This window comes from Arvicanthis niloticus, chromosome 6 (assembly GCF_011762505.2).
Source record: "Arvicanthis niloticus isolate mArvNil1 chromosome 6, mArvNil1.pat.X, whole genome shotgun sequence".
NCBI classification, from domain to species: domain Eukaryota; kingdom Metazoa; phylum Chordata; class Mammalia; order Rodentia; family Muridae; genus Arvicanthis; species Arvicanthis niloticus.
This window is the reverse complement of record NC_047663.1, coordinates 100663896-100685788: the sequence shown is the minus strand read 5'-3', so window position 1 is coordinate 100685788 and position 21893 is coordinate 100663896. Positions and strand designations below refer to the sequence as shown.

Below are 21893 nucleotides of genomic sequence, written 5' to 3'. Positions count from 1 at the left end.
TTCATAGTTTTGTCTTTGTAGTATTGGAGTCAATCTCAGATCTAGTACAGGCCAGGCAAGTACCCTCCCACTGAGCAGTGCAGCACACTCCTTCATGAGTGTTTTCCTCTTATGAGAAAGCCAGTCATACTAGATTATATCCCATCCTAATGGCCTCACCTTAACTTGATATTATCTTAGAAGACTCCAAATAAAGTTACAAGTCACAATCGCAGGTCCACAGGAAGGAGTTGGAGCTTCACCATATCTTCTGAAAAGAAATGGCTCAATCATAACTATCTTGATAAGCAGTCAGGGCCCATCTCAAGAATGTAAGTGGAGCTAGACACAAACAAATTTACCACTGAAGGTCACCATAGTGATGGGCTAAACGGGAGAACCATGTTTGCCACAACAGAAAGAGGATAAAATATCATTTAGCCCACAATGCTTTGAGGGACAGCAAAATAGCTGAGAGGGTAGAGGCAATTGGCACCAAGGCAGGTCACCTGAGTTTTGTTTCCAGGACCCATGTGGTAGAAGGAGAGACCCAACTCCTGCAAGTTGCCCTCTGACCTCCACACAGGCACCATGGCAGGAATACAGCCCCATCCACAAGAACACACACACACTAAATAAATCTAATTTCAATAATTAAAAACAATGTTTTAATTCTGGACAAAGTAGTGCATGTCTTAATCCCAGTACAGAAGCAGAGGATTATAGGTTCAAGGCCAACCTGAGCCACATAGCAAGATTCTATCTCAAGTAGCCAGCCTTGTTCTACTGCAACTTGGCAAAAATGCCCAGCCTTCTAGAGACTGATCACCGCAAGGAGTCCCTGACGGCTGCTTTCTGGGAGTATAGTGGGAAGGATGGGAGCAACAGAAATCCCCAAGACCAGGTTCTACACCTTCAGAATTCAGAGCCAGCAGCCTTCACAAAGGACCAGAAGGACCCTGGTATCTACAGAGTGAGTTCCAGGACAGCCAGGGCTACACAGAGAACCCTGTCTCAAAAAAAAAAAAAAAAAGAACTTGCCTTGCCTTGCACCTGCCTGTCTCCTGAGTACTGGGATTAAAAGCACGCACAACCATGCCCAGCTTTGTCATCTCTACACATAGGTGCACCTGCACACATACACATAAAAATGTTATTTTAAAAGTGAAATATAAAAAAGAATAAAAAAAAGACTATGAAGTGGACATGCTTATAATCTCATGTCTCTAGAGGCTAAGGTAGGGAGATCTCACTTTAAAAGCCCATCTGACAAATCTAACAATAGTTTGTCTCCAAACAAACAATGAAGTGTAGTGGCGCACACCTTTAGTCCCAGCACTCAGGAGGTAGAGGCAGGCAGATCTCTGTGAGTTTGAGGCCAGCCTCATCTACAGAGTGAGACCCTGTCTCAAAAAACAAATCAGAGAGAGATGGCTCAGCAGCACTGACTGCTCTTGTACAGAACCCAAGTTCAGTTCCCAACACCCCAAGTTCAGTTCCCAACACCCCAAGTTCAGTTCCCAGCACCCCAAGTTCAGTTCCCAGCACCCATATGGTAGCTCACAACCATCCTTTGCAGTTCCAAGGAATCCCATCCGTAATAGACTGGGATTCTGCCTGGAGTGAAGATTCTCCAAGGGCACCAGGTATACGTGCCCTACACATACATACAAACAAGCAAACATTCATACACGTAAAGTAAAAACAAGTAAAATCATTTATTTTAAAGTTGTAAGCAAATAAATCCTCCTTGAATCATATCACAAAATGCTTTAACACTTTTGCATTGCTAAAGACTATGCTCAACCCTTCTTAACTCGGACCCCGTGACCTTCATAAGAGCCTATTCGAGGGGTTCTGTGATGAGCCCCACATACACAAGCACAGCATAAAGTTAGCTTTGCCTCTGTGAGCCACAGTCCTAAGGCTAAAACCTCCCTCTTGGCTCTGTTCAACCATGGGAACAATGAGTTTGCTGATCTCTGCCAGAGGCTCAGGAGGGCATTGTTCCCACTCACTGTGCCAAGACACAAGGGTCAGCAGAAACCAAGTCTGAACATCAGCAAAGAGGAAGGTTGACAAGTTAGGGCTGTTACCACTGACCTCTCATGAGAATTCTCACTCTAGGCAGAACCCCAACTCTGTTATTTACAGCTAGCTCTCAGATCACCAGCTTGGGGTTGGGGGGTGAGGGCTCTGTTTCTGTTTGTCTGTAGAGGCAGCAGTTGGGGTCTAGAGGGCAGTCTGTAGTTAGCTGTCAGGAAGTGAAACTGATAACCTCATGTCCAGGAGCTGAACCCTCACAGACCATGGGCAGATGCCAGAAAACTTAGGGCCCTGCTCATAGAAATGCCCATAACTGGGGTTCTAACCTTTATTGTTTCGTTTTCTCAGTCAGAGTCTCATGTAGTCCACACTGAAATAGACAGCTGGGAATGGCCTCAAACCCCTGAACTTTCTGCCTCTGCCTCCAATGTGCTGGGACTACAGGAGTGCATCACTACTCCTGAATGTGTTCTGTCTTTTTAAAGGCTTTCTACACACATTTTCATCCTCCATGCTGCAAGAATACAACTGTTTCCTAGCTTACATCCTTCCTCAACAATCCATCACAGGGTTCAAATCCAAGCTTGGACAAAGCTAGTTTTGTGGACAAAGACAGTATCTCCAGTGGGTCTTGAACTTCTGATCCCTCCTGCCTCCCTATCTCCCAAGTGCTCAGATTGCAGCAAATAACAGTCTGGCTTTATGAGGTACTCAGGATGAAGAAGGAACCCAGGGCTTCCTTTCACATGCTAGGCAAGCCCTCTACCCACTGTGTTACACTCCAGCCCTCAGCTCTTTTAAATTAACCATCCATCAAAAGTGCACACAGAGAGGGCAGGGAGACTAAAGGGGTGAGCCTCCTTTGAGAAGCCCCCACTTATATTCCTTGCTGGATGTCTTACTTTCTTCCTAAGCACTTTTCTTTCTCTTAACCAGAAGGCTTAAACTCTATATTAAAATGTCTTAATAAATTCCAGGAGCTGGTGAGATGCTTCATCATGTAAAGGTGCTGTCCTCAACCTGAATACCTGAGTTTGGTTCTTGGAGCCCACATGGTGGAAAGACAAAGTATCTCTCTGGCCCCTTGAACACTAGGGACACACACATCTACACAAGCACATACATACTCACGCAAAAGAAATAAAAATCTCAATTAAAAATGTTTAAACCCTGTGCACTGGCCCAGTCTGTAGCTCTTGTCCTTAATCAGAGAATCAGATGAAAACTGTTGCAAAAATTACTAACTGGTCAAAACATAGAGTAAAGAACTGTGGGGTCCCCAAATCCAACTGCTATGTCTTCAATGCAAGCCCTACACCGAAGGCTCAGAGAAAATCATGGAAGGGGGAGTACAAGGATTATAAGAGCCAGAAGCCTAGAACACTTGTTGCTAGATGAAGCCCCCTAGGCATTATGGGAAAAACACACCCATAAAATCTCAACAGTATGGTTGCCTGAACAAGACCAACATAATGACACCAGTTGAAGTGCTGAAATGGACAGAAGAAATTCTACCTGGTTTCTTTCATGCCTTTCAGATGGTCAATGGCTGCTGAGAGAGAAGGAATTAGCTTCTTCCAGATCGACACTGCATACATGTTCACAGATGCAAAGCTGAAGGAACTCAGTAGGTTATATATATATATATATATGTGTGTGTGTGTGTGTGTGTGTGTGTGTGTGTGTGTGTATGTGTGTGTATGTGTGTGTGTATACATAAAGGAACTCAGTAGGTTACATTGTATATATGTGTGTGTATATACATAGAGGAGTAATAATTAAAGAAGAAAGCGAGAGAGAGAGAGAGAGAGAGAGAGAGAGAGAGAGAGAGAGAGAGAGCGCAAGAGAGACAGAGACTCACTATGTAGCCTTGACTAGCCTAGAACTTATTATGTAGACCAGGCTGGCCTCCAACTCACAGAGATCCATCTGCCTCTGTCTCCTGAGTGCTGGGAATAAAGGGGTGTGTGTGTCACTACCACCCAGCAAGACCGTGAGTTTGGGAAGGAGAAAATGAGACATTTGGAAGGAACAGAGGAAGCAGGAATAGCCCAGATGTAGAAAGCTCTCAAAAAAGAAATGAAATCAAACTTAACAAAAAATTAAGCCCCCCAAACTAATTAATGATGATGATAATTATTATTAACAATAACTAACCTCCATTATGCTTTTTAAAAAAACCAAACAAAGAAAAGTTAGAGAAATCCAATTCAAAAATTTTCTCAGGCAAGGTGAATTTGAGAGGAACTGTCATGATGTTGGGCACCCAGTTAGAGTGGTAAATGTTATTTAGGGTGTAAATTCTGTCAGTGATTGAACGCTGAAGGGAAGCAGATTGTATATGAAGCTTTGCTGAGCCCCTCCAGACATTTCCCGAGAAGCTTCCTTGCCCAGCACATGCGATGATGTGTCTTACTGGTTCTGGATGCCAGGAGGCAGGGTGGCATGATAGCCATGGACAACAAAGGGAACAATGACCAAGGCTGCAGGGCAGTCCGTTTGGGAGAGCATGGGCCTCTCCAGTTCGTCCCGGCCAGCCAGGAGTCTGACATGGGGCCCAGCTCCACAAACAAACAGGATTGTTTATTTCTGCTGCTGCTGTTGTTGCTGCTGTTACTGTTATGACAGGCTCTCTCTGCATTGCCCTGACTGCGCTAGAACTCACTATGTAGACCAGGCTGGCCTCAAATTTTCTCTGTGGCTGAAAATGGTCTTGAACTTTTGATCTTCCCAAGGCCACCTGTGACAGGGAAATACAGTGCAGAGGTTCCTCCATCTTGTCTTCTTGCTGAGGGCACTTCAGGTTTAACTAGAATTTGATCTCCTTGATGGAAAAGCCCATGGAAATCTACCCAGCTCTATTCTAGAAGCCAGATGTCAAGATGCCCCAGCTAACTCATCTCAGCTTCGGTTAAACTGCCTGCTTGTGCAGAACCTCCCTGCAGCTGCTGACAGAGATGACAGAACTTGAACTTTGCCTTCCCAAACCCTGTGCTCTAGACATTTGGGACCACACATAGGTCCCCAAATACCTGTATGTGCTCCTAATCAGCTGAACTGAAGATTTTCACTTGGCTATATACTGGGTCTGAGTGTTCATCTCTAGTGGGTCACCTGTAACACACCTCCTGAGTTCCAGCCCAATAGAGGTCTTTGTATCCAGTCTCTAACCCCTCAGAGTGACAGATGGCATAGTGAAGACAAGCATCCCATGCTTCTTAAAAAAAACAAAAACCACTAAAGAGCAACTATGCAAATATTGATCCAGTGTCATAAATGGCCATGCTCCAAACCTATGTTTAATTGGAAATTAGATTATAGAAGCAGTACATTTATTACGACCAAACAAAATTTACAAATGAATACTGTTTGTCTAGTCTGTTAATTGGAAATCAGCTAGTCTTTCTGCCAGGTGATTATCAACAGCTTCTAATCACCCTGCTGGAAATGAAGGCGACCAGCTCCTAGTCTCACTGTGGTGCTGTTATTAGCTTAGTGACATTAGCAGTGTTTAGTAACAGCCCTGAGGATTAGCATCCACCAGCTGGGCTAATCTGACAACACGATTTCAACCTCAAAGAAACAGAATGTAATTATATTTGTAGGGGGTAAGTAAAAAATAAAAATGTGTTTCTAAGCACTAAACTAACACACCACCCCCTCTCTACCAACATGGGAATGGTTGGTGAAGCCCTGTTCTTGCTCCAGGCAGTATTAGACAGTGTGGACAGAAAGGCTCTGAAAAGTGGGCTGGGGGTGTGGCTCAGGGGGTAAAGGGCTCACCTTGTAACCCTGGGGTCCATTTCTAGCACAATATTGAAGAGGTTTGGTGGTGTGTGCCTGCAATCTCAGTACTTGGGAGGTAAAGATGGGAAGATCAGAAGTGTAGTGAGCTTTTTTACTTCGATTTTACAGGAGACGCTATCTAAAAAAAAATATGGAGAAGCCCTAGAGAGAAGGTTCAACACTAACAAAGCTAAAGGACCTAAATTTACACTAACAAAGCTAAAGGACCTAAATTTAACCTCAGCACCCTCATGGTAAAAGAGAACCCCACAAGTTGTCATCCTACTTCCACATACATGCAGTAGCTAGCACACACGCATGCGGTACACCAGCATACAATAAATGAATAGCTTTTTGTTTGTTTTTTGAGATGTGGTTTCTCTGCATAGCCCTGGCTGTCCTAAAACTAGTTCTGTAGACCAGGCTGGCCTGGAACTCAAAGATCTGCCTGCCTCTGCCTCCCAAGTACCTCCCACGTATGAACCTCTATGCCTGGCTGAATAGCATTTAAAAAAAAAAAAAAAAAGATCTTTAGACCAAGAATGGTGGCACACACTTTTAATCCCAGCACTCAAGAGGCAGAAGCAGGTGAATTGCTATGAGTTCAAAGCCAGCCTGCTCTACAAATCCAGTTCCAGGAAATGTGTCTCGAAAAAGCAAAAAGCAAAAACAAACCAAAACCAAAAAAACAACAAAGAAGAGTTTTTTTAAATGTTAACAATACAAAGAATATCTGAAGGACAGCTATATTAATTTACCCTGATCTGTCTGTCTGTTATTCTCATCATACCAGCACTGAAGTCCTACACTGTTGGGACTGGTCTGGTGGTGCTGTGCATTCAAATGCGAACTACTGGCCCCAAAGATCATGTGCACCAAACAATGCTATGTAAACTTTGCTCCCCAATTTAAAACTATTGGTTAAATAAAGGTGGCTACAGCCAATTACTTGGGAGAATAGAAGAGGTGGAGTTTGAGTTACCAGCCTAGGGTCACAGGTAGGGACCAGGAGGAAAGAAAGGGGAGTGAAGGAGGAGGAAGATGGAGAAGACAGGAGGTCTCCATTAGACTTGATAGACTAGGAGCATGCACCCAAGTGAAATGCCCCCCACCAGGACAGACTGCTGGAGCAGAAGTAACCCGGGTGAGATTCAAACAGCAGGTACTTGAGTAACACAGTTGGAAGTAGACAGTCTAGCCAATAGAAATATAGATTTAGGGGTAACCTCCCATAACTGTGTAAAAGCTAAGTAAGTAAATCATAGTCTGAGATTTATTTGGAAGCTAACAGGAAAAGAAACAAACCAATTAATCTATACCACACTGTGCCCCATAAATACATACAATTGCTACATGTAGTGACTAAAACCACATGCATGACTAAGTACATTGGCTTATACATGAAATCCTAACTCTTGGGAAGCTGAGGCAAGAGGATCATGAGTTTGAGATCAACTTAAGATACACCGGGGTGTTGGGGGGTACAGGAGATTATTTCACTCAGACAGGGGTAGGTTACTGAGCATTCATCCCAGGGCTGATTGATCATGGACACAGCCTGGACTCGGAAGCCAGACTGTGACCCCAATCCAGAATCCTATAGAGTTTTTAAGCCTGAAATCCACAAAAATCTGTGCCAAGTTATTCCACCAATCAGGATTTAGGTATAGGTGACTTCCTTAGGAACATGTTTTTGTGGTATACTTACACTGTCTTCATTGATTAAGTTATTCTAGTGTGGCTGGATAATGACTTGCCTAGCGTTCATGTCCCAACTTGCCAACCGAGATGTCAGTTACCCACACACATGTCTCTTTCTGCCAAGTAAGATATCAATTCCCAGGGAGGCCTGAGGTTCAAGCTTATTGTGACTATCTATACAAAGCAGTTCTAAGTGGCCTCTGTTGTGATTGGTTTCCAAGAACACCAAAGCATAGAGCATAACAGAATTTGGATTAACGGTTAACTCAGGCATGAAGAAGTTTCCAGTAATGGTACATGAGAAAGTTTCCTTGTAACAGCATAAAATGGCTGGCTAGACAGGCATCAGTTACCTAGGCCTTAATACAGGGAGATCTTGGGTTTGGTTTTTTTGTTGTTGTTGTTGTTTTGTTTTTCTTTTAAAAACAACAACAACAAACACGGCTAACTCTCATTAGTATAGTGGTTAGTGGTAACCATCCTGGCCTGTTGCAAGGAAAAGTGGGGTTGGAGTGCACCCATTGTGTAGCCACCTGTGGTCAGGTGAACTTGGTTCACCTGAAAGAGGGTCTGGAAATGAAGAAAGGGACGGAGGGCAAGAGAAACGTGGGAGCCAAGACGAAGTTCTCTGATCAAGGCTCAAAGTTTAATGTTCAGCTCTTCAATTTAAAGGGAAAACCCCACGGAACTCCTCCTTCTTGTTTCAGCCAGAGATGAGTAGGGGAGCCCATCCTGTGCCACTGCTGGAGATGGGTGAAGAAACCCATCCTTTGTCACAGCTGGAGGTGTCTCAAGGCAAGCTCAGTGGATGTAACCTTCCCCCCACCATGAGCAAGCCTGAAGAGACCTTGTTTACCACAACAAGGTCAAGTGACAGGATCTAGGTGGAGTTACCCACCTTGGCTGCCCAGAACACAGAAGCAGAACTGCCCCTGGGCTTGCCTTGAGACATCTCTGGCCGTGACCTGGAACGGACTATGGATTATCCCACCCATCTGAAACCAGGAGGGGTTGTGGGTTGGGTCTTCCCTTTTAAATTGAGAGCTGAATATTAAAGCTTGGGGCCTTGATCAGAGAACTTTGTCTTGGCCTCATCTCTTCTCGCCCTCCGTCCCCTTTCTTTCCCAGCCCCCCTTTCAGGTGAACCCAGTTGACTTGTGGTCGCCGGCGGCTACAAGTGGGCAGGTTATTCTTCTAAATTCCTGTAGCAGGTTGCACGTGCAACTGAGGTGGGTAACTCCACCTGGGTCCTATTATTTGGTCTATTGTGGTAAACAAGGTCTTTCAGGCCTGCTTAAAGCTGGGGCAAGGGCACACCATTGGATTTTCTGGGCAGTGGTGTACATACAGTCTTCAATCCCAACACGCAGGAGGCAGAGGCAGGCACTGAGTTCAAGGTCATCCTGGTCTACAGAATGAGTTCTCCAGCTACACAAAGAAACCCTATGAAAACAAAAATAAAAACAAACAAACCAGAAAACAAAAACAAGCCAGGCATGGTAGTGCACGCCCCTAATCCCAGCATTTAGGAGGCAGAGGCAGGTGGATCTCTGGTAGTCTGAAGCTAATCTGGTCTACATAAAGAATTCCAGGTCAGCAAGGGCTCCATAGTGAGATCTCAAAAAAGGAAGGAAGGAAAGAAGGAAGGAAGGAAGGGAGGGAGGGAGGGAAGGAGGGAGGGAAGAAGGAAGAAAGGAAGGAAGGGCTTGTTCAAAGTATTTATAAGATAATCATCTTATAAGATATATAAGATATATAAGATATAACTGTGTTAGACTCCAGATTCACATTATTTAGCTAAGTAGTTAATAAGACATGTCAGCTCCAAACCACACTACTTCCTTCCTTCTTTTCTCTGGTAACATGTAGCTCAGGCTAGCCTTAAACTCACTGAAGATTCAGTGATAACCTGAAATTAATGATCTTGCAGTCTTCACTCCCCAACTGCTGGAGTGTCAGACATTTGACACCACATCGCATCTCTGTGGTGCTGGGGATTAAGACACATCTTCATGCCATAATGTTGTTTTCAAGGTAGGATGTGGTGGGAGGCTGGGAGGTGGGGCCGTGGGGGAAGCAAATGAGAAACACAGTTTCCACCTCAAAAGGAATAAGCGTTTGTTCTATAGCAAAACTTGAGTGACCATGGCCTGGGAAGACAGGTCTTGGTACATCAAATTCCATGTTCTCGTGTGGAAGCAGTCCATGGAGTTTTCAGAGTGACAAAATAAAGAAAGCCATAAATCAAGATACATTCCAAATATATTATTGATGGGTACACGAGAGAGGTGGTTACAGCAAGATGGGGATGCTTTCCTGTAGGCTTAGATGTTATCTGATGACTTTCTTACCTTCTAGGTCAGTGGAGGCTGGAGATCTGCTGAGTTAATATATTCCTAAGGATGTATCTCTCAGTTATAGGATGTTCTGACACAGGGGGAGGCAAGGAGTCTAAAGTTCTGCAGGGTCTAAAGCTATGCAGGAGTCTAAAGCTATTCAGGGGTCTAAGGCTAGCCCAGAATAAGGAAAGTATCCCCTTGACCTACAACATCCCAACCTCTCCTTGTCTCTGGAGCACATTTTATTTTCAGAATTTCTCGCTGTCAAAGAACTGTGGGTTCAAGCCAGCTTGGGCTATGTAGCAAGGTCCTTCCCCCAAAACAAAATAAAAACTGAAAAACTAGAAGTCTACACTATCTACCAGACAAAGCCAGGTTGCCATCAGCCTCACAGCACAGAAGAATTACTAACAATTCCTCCACCTTCCTCATAGCTTCCCTTACTCTTGAGATATTTTCCCCTTATGATTTATTCTCAGGACTTTTCCTTAAGGAGCAGGATAAGAACTACTGCTTAAAAAATTTGGTAGTAGTATTAAATCTTTGTGACTTAAAAAATGCATGCTGATAAAATATATAACATAATTTACCATTTTAACTACTTTTTAAACTTTTTTTTTAAAGATGGTTTCGGGTAGTCCAGGCTAACCTTAAACTTCTGACCCTCCTATCTCCTACCCAGGGCCAAAATAACAGGCATTCACACCACCACACCCTATGCAGAAACGGAGATGAAACCCAGGGCTTCATAAACATCGGGCAAGCACTCTGCTGACTTACATGTCTGAGTCCATTTTAATTACTCTGTGTGTGTGTTTGTGTGCATGTGTGTGTGTGTACGTGTGTGTGTGTGTGTGTGTGTATGTGTGTGTGTGTGCACGCTCGCGCACCAGAGGTCAAGATCAGATTTCTTTTATGTACCTCTCCACCTTATTTATTTGGGGCAGAGTCTCTCAGGCAGTCCAGCTGCTGGGATCCTCTGCTTTCTGCCTCTCTAGCTCTAGGGTTACAGTACATGCCACTACAACCAGTTTTTTATGAGAGTTCTGGGAACTGAACTTCATGCCTATGAATGGAAGGCACTTTATCCTTAACATTTTATCCTACTTTGACAATTTCATACATTTATACAATGCACATTGATTGTATCCACTCCCCCACTCACCTACCTGTCTCCTTCCACCTTCATGCCTTTTTTTTTTTCTTCATAGCACTCTGAATTCAATTAGTACTGCTTGCTTCTGAATAGATGTGAAACCATTTTCCCCCAAAGAAAAATGGCAAGCATAGGTTAGGGACAGAGAGACAGGGACTAACCATTTGAATAATGCAGACATTCCCAGGCTCCTAAGAAGAACCTTAAGTTTGAGAAAGGGGAGAGGTAAACACATCTGCTTGCAGGCCCCTTCTGTTGCCTCAATCCAAGGAGCCTTTCCTATTTGCTGGAACCTCCCAATCTCACTGGCAACCAAACATTAACAATCTAAATCAATTAAATTAATTCAAATAAAATATTCGGTTCTTCAGTGTCTCCAGCTAAATTTCAAACACTCAGTAGCCGCAGCCCATATGGCTGTTGGCACACCTGTCACGCTCCATCGCTGCAGAAGGTTCTAGGACACCTCCCTGGCTTATAAACATGCATTTTAAAAGCATCATGGATCACTAACAGAAGCCAGGTATTGAACTGCAAAGAACAGCAGGCAATGAATTAGAATTGAATTAGTCTGCCAAGGGAAGGCTCTCACGATCATGAGGGAGATCCTCATGATGGTTCTAATTATATTGCTCTCTCCTCATTTGCTCTCTTGACTGTGACCCCTAACTGCTTTGTAGATCTGGATGAACATCTTTCAAGGCTGGCATTCTGGGATACAGTTTCCCCAAGTGCTGCGAAGGGGCAGGCAGGGAGGATGCCAGGAACGCCTTAGGATGATTTTGTGAAAAGTAGAGCTCTGGGCTGTGAATTTTTTTTTTTTTTTTTTTTTTTTTTGGTTTTTCGAGACAGGGTTTCTCTGTGTAGCCCTGGCTGTCCTGGAACTCACTCTGTAGACTAGGCTGGCCTCGAACTCAGAAATCCGCCTGCCTCTGCCTCCCAAGTGCTGGGATTAAAGGCGTGCGCCACCACCGCCCGGCTGGGCTGTGAATTTTTAGCTCAGTGGTGCTGCATTTGCCTGTGGGGAGCTGACAGAAGGCGGCTATCATCCTTGCAGCCATCTTGAGCCATATACCCTGACAAGAGACTTGATTACATCAGCCTACAACAGCTGAGCACACTCTGATAACATCTTGTTTTAGATACCCAGGATTTTCCCTTGGTTGTGTGAGACTTAAAGGTGTGTGAATTAAGGGCGTGACTTAGAGATCAGATTTAGAGACAAGACCTAAGGGCATGACTTAAAGGCGTGACTTAAAGGTGTGGCTTAGAAGTGAGACATATAAAAGGCAAGAGGCAGACAGAATAAATTATTATTAGGTATTAGGCACTTGGAGTAGGCACTTGAGGCTCAAGACAGGAACTAGGAATTAGACACTTGTGCTTGGATGAGACTGGAGACTAGAACTTGGAACTTGGATGCACTAGGGACTAGGAACTAGGGATTAGGAACTCAAGACTAGGGACTTGGACTAGGAAGAGAGACTGAAGAATAAACAGGATTGAATCACACTCTGTCTGGTCTCCATTGCTCGTGTTCATCCTCACTCTCTCTCTCTTGCTGAACCCCAACCTGCAAACTGGAGCAGCTTGGGGCACTAAACAGCAAAACAAGTTATGTGGGATATCAGCATGTGCTCAGCTGTTGTAGACTGTTGAAAAACAAGTCTCATGTCAGGGTATATGGCTCAAGATGGCTGCAAAGCTGATAGCCGCTTTCTGCTACAAGTCAGCTCCCAACATTTGCCCAGTATGTGTGAAGCCCTCAATTCCATCCTTAGCACCAAAACCTAAATTAACAATAACAACACAAATAAGCAGAACTCGGGCTTTCCCACCAGCAGGTTCCTGATCCTGACTTGGTATTATTCATGAACTCCTAGGGCAATTTGCATATGGAACTGGTAGCAAGGCAGTTGGAGAAGACCTGCACTTTCCACAGGTATAATGCTACAATGTAGCAGGTTGTGGGGAACAGTTTAAATACTGCACTGCATCTTCCAGATGGTTGTTTTGTGTCCTAATAGATGTTAAAAAAACAAATTTTCAGCTGAGCAGTGGTGGTGCACGCCTTTAATCCCAGCACTTGGGAGGCAGAGGCAGGCGGATTTCTGAATTCGAGGCCAGCCTGGTCTACAGAGTGAGTTCCAGGACAGCCCGGGCTACACAGAGAAACCCTGTCTTGAAAAACAAAACAAACAAAAAAACCCAAAAAACAAATTTTCAGGCTGGGAATGTATGTCTTGGTAGAGCACTTTGTTGGGAATTGGTTCTAATGTTTTGTCTTATCTTGGCTCCCAAAAGCCACTCTTCCAGACCTGAGGGTCCCTGCCCCCAGCTGGCTTTAATTGGTAATAAAGAATTGTCATAGAGCCAGTGGATGGGCAGGGAGATGGGGTGGGACTTTTAGATTGTGCAGGCAAGGGACCAAGGGAGAGAGAAGGAGACTCGCCATGACAGGGAAGAAAAGAGAGTAGACTTAAAGTCCAGCTGCCATGTAAGAACTGGGAAAGTGGCCCTAGGGGCCACTCCCCCAATTGTGTCTGGGGTAGCAGAGATGAAATATAGAATTTAAAAGATGTTAATTCAGCTGGGCAGTGGTGGCACATGCCTTTAATCCCAGCACTTGGGAGGCAGAGGCAGGCAGATTTCTGAGTTTGAGGCCAGCCTGGTCTACAGAGTGAATTCCAGGACAGCCAGGGCTACACAGAGAAACCCAGCCTCAAAAAACAAAAAACAAACAAACAAACAAAATGTTAATTCAGGAATACCAGAGGGGGAGTGTTTGCTAGCCACAGGGAGTTTAGAAGTACCCAAACATTTAAGCTAGTTAAGGCATATCAAAATTAGCTGGTGAGAGAGAGAGAGAGAGAGAGAGAGAGAGAGAGAGAGAGAGAGAGAGAGAGAGAGTATTCATGAATCCAAACAGCTCTTAGGAGGGTGCAGTGCACCAGGAGCCAAAGAGGTTTAACTAATTACACGCTATACACTTAACAGGCCTTCAATCCTAGCACTCAGGAAGCAGAGGCAGGTGGATCTATATGAGTTCTAGGCCAGCCTGGTCTACCTATCAAGTCTGAGACTACCCAGGGCTACAGAGTGACCGTGTAGTATGATAGTACTATGATAATAAAGATATCATCATCATCATTATTAAAATAAAACAAAAAATTCAACCAATTTAGATTTTTGATCCAGTTGTTTGGGATTTGTGAAGCAGGTATAGCTAGTCTAATCCAAAAATAGTAGAGTCTGGGTCTGACGGCACAGGCCTATAGTTCCAGTGCCTGGGGACGGGAGAAGCTCAGCTTCAGCCTCAACAGGTTAGAGATCCTGTCCCAAAACTGACAGGAAAAACAGGGACAAGTTGTTGCTTAGCAGCAGAACATCTGCTAATATACGGCCAGGGTTTGGGTTCAGTCCCCAACACTAGATGAAGAAGAAAAGAAAACAAAAAGTAATGAAAATGAAAAGGGCAGAAGCCAGACCCCTCCTCGTGTTGTCTTGTATTTTCAGTTTTTAAGTATGTATTTGTGTGTGTGTGTGTGTGTGTGTGTGTGTTGCCCATGGGGGCAAAGGTATCTGATCTCTGTAGAGCAGAGGTCACAGGTGCTGAGAACCAAGCTCAGGTCCTCTGGAAGAGCACCACACGATCTCCAGCTTTGACCTCTCTCCCTAGGGTTTTGTTGGTGTTGTTCTTGGGTTTAGTTTTTCTGCTGTTTTCTTAGTGCTAGGGGTCACACCCATGGCCTCCTGAATGTTAGGCAAGGAGTTATAGTTCCAACTTGACTTTTGGGTTTTATTATTTTTTTGTGTGTGTGTGTTGCTTTATTTATTAATTTGTTAACTTATTTACTTGTCTGGTTTTATAATTGTATTTGACACTCAAGCAGTTAGTTTTCATTGATTGTAGGTTTTTGAAAACAGTGACAGAAGCCCAGCCTAGCCTAGCACAGAGTATATTGCTGAGTGACTGAAACATTCCTTACCCCTCTGGCCCAGATAATTCATTGCACTTGTTGAACCTGATATCAATGCACATGCTGGAACCCTCTCCACCCTTCTCTTCTCTTGTGATTATATATGTACACACACACACAGACAGGAACATATATATATATATATATATATATATATATATATATATATATATATGAACATTTATTTACTTATTTATTTACTTATTTATTTATTTGCCACATGGTCCATTTTGTAGCTCTGGCTGTCCTGGAACTCACTTTGTAGACCAGGATGTGTGGGGAGCTGACAGAAGGCGGCTATCATCCTTGCAGCCATCTTGAGCCATATACCCTGATAAGAGAGTTGATTACAATACTACAACAGCTGAGTACACGCTGATAACATCTTGTTTTAGATACCCAGGATTTTCCCTTGGGTGTGTGAGACTTAAAGGTGTGTGACTTAAGGGCGTGACTTAGAGATCAGATTTAGAGACAAGACCTAAGGGCATGACTTAAAGGTGTGACCTAAAGGCATGGCTTAGAAGTGAGACATATAAAAGGTGAGAGGCAGACAGAAGAAATGAGTAGGAATTAGGCATTGAGGAAGAAGACACTTGGACTAGAGAACTCGGAAGAAGGATTATTAGGTATTAGGCACTTGGCACTTGGAGGAAGAACTTGGAATTAGACAGTAAGTACTTGAGAGTTGAGGCCAGAAGAAAGCAACTAGAACTAGACACTTGGAGGCACTAGGGACTAGGAACTAGGGACTAGGAACTCAAGACTTGGGACTTGGACTAGGAAGAGAGACTGAAGAATAAACAGGATTGAATCACACTCTGTCTGGTCTCCATTGCTCCTGTCCGTCCTCACTCTCTCTCTTGCTGAACCCTGACCCACAGATTGGAGCAGCCTGGGGCAGTGCGGGCTCTAACAATTTAGCCCCCAAGGCTTTTGACAGAGCGGTCCCCAACATTTTGGCCCCCAAGCGTGGGGCAGCTCGGGCCACAATAAGGATGGCCTTACTCTCACAGAAAAAAGGTGTATACCACTACATCTGGTGAGATTTTATTTATATTTTATGTGTATAGATGATTTGCATGCATGTATGTATATGTACCACATGCTTGTCTGGATGCCAGAAGAGGGCATCAGATCCTCTAATACTGAGGGTACATATTGTTATGAGCCACTATGTAGGTGCTGGGAATTGAACATGGATCCTCTGGGAAAGCAGTCAGTGCTCTTAACTACTGAACCATTCATTTCTCCAGCCTAGCCCATCTACTTTATGGCAAACTTCCATATTTCCTTGAGTGCCCAAGGGCATGTGATTCAAAAAGCACACATTACACTTTTGAATGTTGATGTATTCTAGGCTCCCACCTTCTAAACAGCAGAACACACACACACACACACACACACACACACACACACACACACACCTCCAGGGAGCCATTCTGCTAGGCCCAGATTGAAAATCTACTTTTAAAAAATTATGATAGATTATCACTATGTAGCAGAGACTTAAACCAGGGGATCTTGAGATTGAGGCCAGCTTGAGCTACATAGACAGACCCTGTCAGAGTGAAGGAAGAAAAGAAGAGAGGGAGGGTAAAGGAGGGAGGGAGAGAGGAAGAGAGGGTTGGAGGGAGGGAAGAAAGTAGGGAAGAACAAGAAAGAAAAAAACTCTCCCTGGCATACCTGTGCATATCCATGCACATAAAATACATATGGAACATTTAAAAAATTCATACACATGTATGTATGTTCCTGTGGGTCTGGACATGTGGTTCAGGTTCCTGTAGAGACCAGAGACACTGGGTCCCGTGGAGCTGAGTTACAGCCCATTGTGAGCTGCCTGATTTGGGGCTTGAGCTTAGGTCCTCTATAAGAGCAGTAAGTGCTCTTAACTACTGACCAGTTTACCAGCATCAAACTTAAAAGTCTTTAATTAAAATTGAGAGACAGAGAGAGAGAGAGAGAGAGAGAGAGAGAGAGAGAGAGAGAGAGAGAGAGATCTCCGAGGGTAGGCAAGCTGTAAATGTCAGCAACTTTCCAAAAGAAGGAAAAGAAAAAAGCTATGCCAGTTGAGTAGCCAGCACGGAGGTCAGCCACACGTGGACAAACACCACGAGGTGGGTGGGGAGCTTTAGAGGAAGGAAGAAAGCAGAAAGTACTGGCAAAAGAATACTTAGGCTCAGCTGGGCAGTGGTGGCGCACACCTTTAATCCCAGCACTTGGGAGGCAGAGGCAGGTGGATTTCTGAGTTCGAAGGCCAGGCTGGTCTACAGAGTGAGTTCCAGGACAGCCAGGCTCACACAGAGAAACTCTGTCTCGAAAAACCAGAAAAAAAGAAAAAAAAAAAAAAAAAAAAAAAAAGAATACTTAGGCTCTGGCAAGATCTAATAGAGAGGGGCAGAAGGAAAGGACAAAAGAAAGGAAAAGGGAAAGTTGTCCCTTTCTCAGGACTCAGAAGGCAGGCAGACTCAGCTAAACCTCAAGGCACTCACAGAGGCTGTGCTACCAGGTGGCAGCCCTGAGAAGAAAGCACAGAGTGTCTCACTAAAGGAACTGGCTCTTTGGCGCAGCTTAAGGTGGGCCCACCTTCCTAAGCATGGCCTTACTTCCTGAGAGGGGGTCTCAGCAGGTAATTGATCAGATCAACTGGATTAACATTAGAGCAGAGATCACCATCCTCTTGACCAGAAGGAACAGTTTTCCTTTAACGGGCCCTTGCTGCTGCGGTGGCACCAGAACCAGGAGCCCTCAGAGTAGGGACCATGCTTCATGTCTAGCACCACAAATGGCTTATAGTAAGTGACACGTAGTGCCTGCGTTATAACACAAGCCTAAAATTTGAGCCATATATATGTATGTGTGTGTGTGTGTGTGTGTGTGTACATATACATGCATCACATGTGTACCAGCTGCACTTGGAGGCTGGAAGAGGGTATCAGATCCTCTAGAACTGGAGTTACAGGAAGTTATAAGCTGTCATGTAGATGTTGGAAATTGAATCCAGATCATCTGTCTGTCTGTAAGAGTAGCAAGTGCTCTTAACAGCTGAGCCATCTCTCTATCTGTGAATTTTTTTAACTTTTATTAGTATATATCAATCATACATAATAATAGTTTTCATTATGACATTTTCACGCACATATATATTTTGATCACATTTACCTCTTATTACCCTTGGGGCTTGCCTGGGTCTGCTGACTTTATCCTGAGCTATCCTGACTCTCTGTCATGCATTTTAAGTAAAGGCACACCTATTTAAAAATGACTAAGGGTGATGTTGACAGGCAGAATAGATTAATTTCAACTCCCCTGCTCTTCTCCTCATAGTTGCTCGAGTAATTTTCCCCCAAGCATCCAAGCCACTTGGTTCTGAGACTGCAAGATCCCAGTCTGACTTCAAGCCCTGGAGGTGTGGGATCCACTCCATCCTCCCTGGAGGTGTGGGATCCACTCCAACCTCCATATGATCTTTTGCACCACTGTGCACTGTCAGGTTCTCAACCTTCAGCTCCATGAGGAGCCCAGCACTTCTCGAGATCTATAATCACTTCTCTGTGTGTACTTCAGGGTTTATTCTCACTTTCTCTTTGCACAGTGAACACTCTGATTTGTGCTTATGGGGTCTGTGGAGGACAGAGCCACTGCATTAAAGTGAAGATTCGGAAGCTGCTCTTTCCTCAGGAAGGCTTCTCATGGACAGTGTCTGTAGCAACAATTTTGGCATTTTGGTTTCTTTAAAAAAAAACACACAGAAATATTTTAAGAATATGTTTTTGTTTTAATCCCAGGTGTGGGATATGGCGCTGCTTCAGATTGTCCACAGCAGCTGACTATGATTTGCCTCATGCTCTGGTAGGGGCATGATTTTGCCAGGTGCAGAGAGTTTCTGCAATTGTGTGACATTTGGAATTCTAGGGACTTTTCGGGGGGTATATAAATGCTAAGGCCCCAAGAGACAGGGTGGGTTATTGGTTGTTTGCTGTTGGCTATGGTTTTTTAAGTCATCGTTTGCAAAGAAGAATGAAGTTAGATATCCTGACAGCAAACATCAAACTTGCCCCAAGGAACTCAATGCTGCTAATCAGCGGGAAGTTGTTGTCTTAGATTTGTCCAAACCTACCTTAATAAGGGTTCTTAAACACTTCAATCTCCCTTAAAGCCCACCACCCAGCAGAGGTACTGGGGAAAAAGTTCATCGGACAATGAGGGATGTAGACCTTTTACAAATAGTTCTTTGGGGTTACTCAGCAGTCTGGTTCACTAGGCAATCACCACTCATGAATTAGCAACAGCAGTTCTATCCAGAAGAAACCAAGAGGCTCCGCCAATCAGCCGGGTCTGTGGAAACCACAAGAAGGCACCCTAATATCACGAGAAGTTGTTTGGCAAATTACTCTCTATGAAGTCACAACAAGCAAATATCAGCAACATGAGTATTGTCAACAAAGACTAGCAAAGCAAAGCCAAGCAAGGCGAGGCGAGGCGAGGCGAGCCAATGCAACAGCTTCTTCCCACTGTCCATGGGTCATAGTTATATTCTTTCTAAACATCATGTGCCCTCTCATGTGTCTGCTTCAGCAAAATATTCTCTCACCTGTCACTGCTTCAGTGAAGCAGCCTTTTACCTGTGTCTGCTTCATCAAAACATCCTCTCATCAGTCTGCCCCAGCAAAACATCATTTGACATAAGTGAGTTTCCAAAGAAATCAGAAATTTCCACTTCAGGAAGTGGTCTAAAGGTAATGTCGCTCCCTTTCCTCTCTGTCCTTTTTTTTTTTTTTTTTTTTTTTTTTCTCCTATTTAGTGTTAAGGGGTTGAAAGGGTGGAAAAGGGGTGAAAGAAGGAAGCACTCAACAAAGTACCAAAAGCCAAGTGTCCCTACTGTAATTTTGTTTGTTCATTTCAGACAAGGTCTTAGATATCCCAGGCTAGCCTCAAACTTATTAGAGAGTCAAGAACGACCTTGGACACCTGACCCTTCTGCCTCTCACTGGCACCCAACTATGGCTCCTTCTGCCTCTCTGCCTGTACTGGGATTACAGGCATGCATCACCATGCCTGGCCCTTACCAAAAAAATCTTCTGTCCTTTAAGGACCCTAAGCACTGCATTATGACTTGTATTATTATTATTTATGTTGAAGAGGGTTAGAACTGTGGGTCCCACTCGTAAGGATTACAGAGCATGTGGAAAAGGCTCCTGACAAGAGCCAAGGAATACAACAAACACAGCACAGCAAACCTCACACAAAAGAGTTATTGGGAGGGAAAACCCAGGGCAGCAGCTGCCGCTTGAGAGCTGCAACAGAGAACTGAGCAGAATGCAAGGTATATATATATATGTGTGTGTGTGTGTGTGTGTGTGTGTGTGTGTGTGTAAGGGTGTTTTCCAGGGTGGCCTGGGATTGAACAGATTATGCAGCCTGATTTTAGGCCAAACCCAGGGATTGGTGGGATTTTTTTTCCTCTTGAAGGGCCAGGCCCGACTACTTTCGTGCCTTCTGCTGTTAAGGCCATTAGGGAAGTCTGGGGGCAGGGCTGGGCCTCCGGAGTTCCTCAGGTGAGGGCCTGGTCACTTACATGCCTCCAGGTTTTATAAAATTTACAATGTATACAAAGTTTACAATGGGAGCATCTGCCCACAGCAAAAATTTGAAATTATCTGTAATTTGAAAATAAATAATAAATGGAAACTCTATTACAAAAAAAAAAAAAAATAAGAAGGAAAAGATAAAAAACCAACCCTAGCTCAGGCTACACAGTGAGACCCTGTCTCAAAGGCACATAGTGATGGGGCTGGAGAGATGGCTCAGCAGTTAAGAAACCTGGCTGTTATCCAGCAGGACCTGCATTCAGTTCCCAGCACTGACAACATGCCCAGACAACCATTTTTAAGTCAAGTATTAGGGGATCCAAGCCCACAAAAAAAAAAAAACATATGATAAACATATCATATGTAAACATATGATAGACATAAGCTCTCATACAGGCACATGCATATGCATACAGCAGATAAACAAACAAATACTTTTTAAAAAAAAAAAACATAACAAGACTTCGATCATGGTCCCAGGAGGCTGAGCTGTGGAGAATCTGCTCTGTAAGAGGATGCGTTCCCCCCACCCCATATCAAAAGACAAATCAGAGCACATTTAGGTATCGACTGGTTACATAGCTGAGGGTAATCTTAAACTCATCCTCCCTCAGCCTCTCATGTGCAGGGATTGTAAGTGTAGGCCAGTCCTCACATTTGACCTTTGGTTTTGGTTCTGGAATGGAACTTTATTGTGTAGGCTGACTGTGAAGCCATGTTGCCCCGACTGTGTTCAGGCATGGGTTACAACTGTGTTCAGGCATGGCTCAGATTTCATTCATCTTAGGTGACATTTTTGCTGTTGACAAGGTTCAGCTAGAACTTCTGGGTCCAAGTAATTCTTCTGCCTCACCTTCCCAAGTATCTGGAAATACAGTCATATAGAAATGCTTGTTTTAACTAGGGTTTCATGTTGAATCCCAACTTGATATTTAGCCAAGCATGACTTTGGACTCCCAACATTCCTATTTTCATTTCCCAAGTTCTTGTTCGTTGTTTGGTTTGTTTTTGTTGTTATACAGTCTGGGCTGGACTGACACTCACTCTGTAGAGAAGGTGGGCTAGAACTCACAGAGACCTGCCCACCTCTGTCTCCCATGTTCTGGAATTACATGTATGTGCCATCATTTTTTGGCTCAGAAGTTTTCCCTTTTTTTTTTTTTTTGAGGGTTTTTGTTGGTTGGGCAGTGTTGTGGGTTCCACCTAAGTCCTTAAACTTGCTAGGTTTGTTTGTTTGTTTGTTTGTTTGTTTTGCTTTGTTTTGTTTTTCTGGACAGGGTTTCTCTGTGTAGCCCTGGCTGTCCTGGAACTC

General features: G+C 44.0%; 1 protein-coding gene across 2 annotated transcripts in view; it reads right to left on the bottom strand.

Annotated features, from left to right (window-relative positions):
- The window catches only part of Tnfrsf17 (TNF receptor superfamily member 17), a 64409-nt gene that overhangs the window by 26848 nt on the left and 15668 nt on the right, over positions 1-21893 (bottom strand). The window contains exon 1 of one of the 2 annotated variants that reach the window (XM_076937437.1): positions 160-298. The exons of the other annotated variant lie outside the window; for it this stretch is intronic. The gene's annotated coding sequence lies outside the window, so the exon portion shown is untranslated. Of the gene's footprint in view, positions 1-159; positions 299-21893 lie in introns of those variants that run through there. 2 annotated transcript variants of the gene reach the window in all.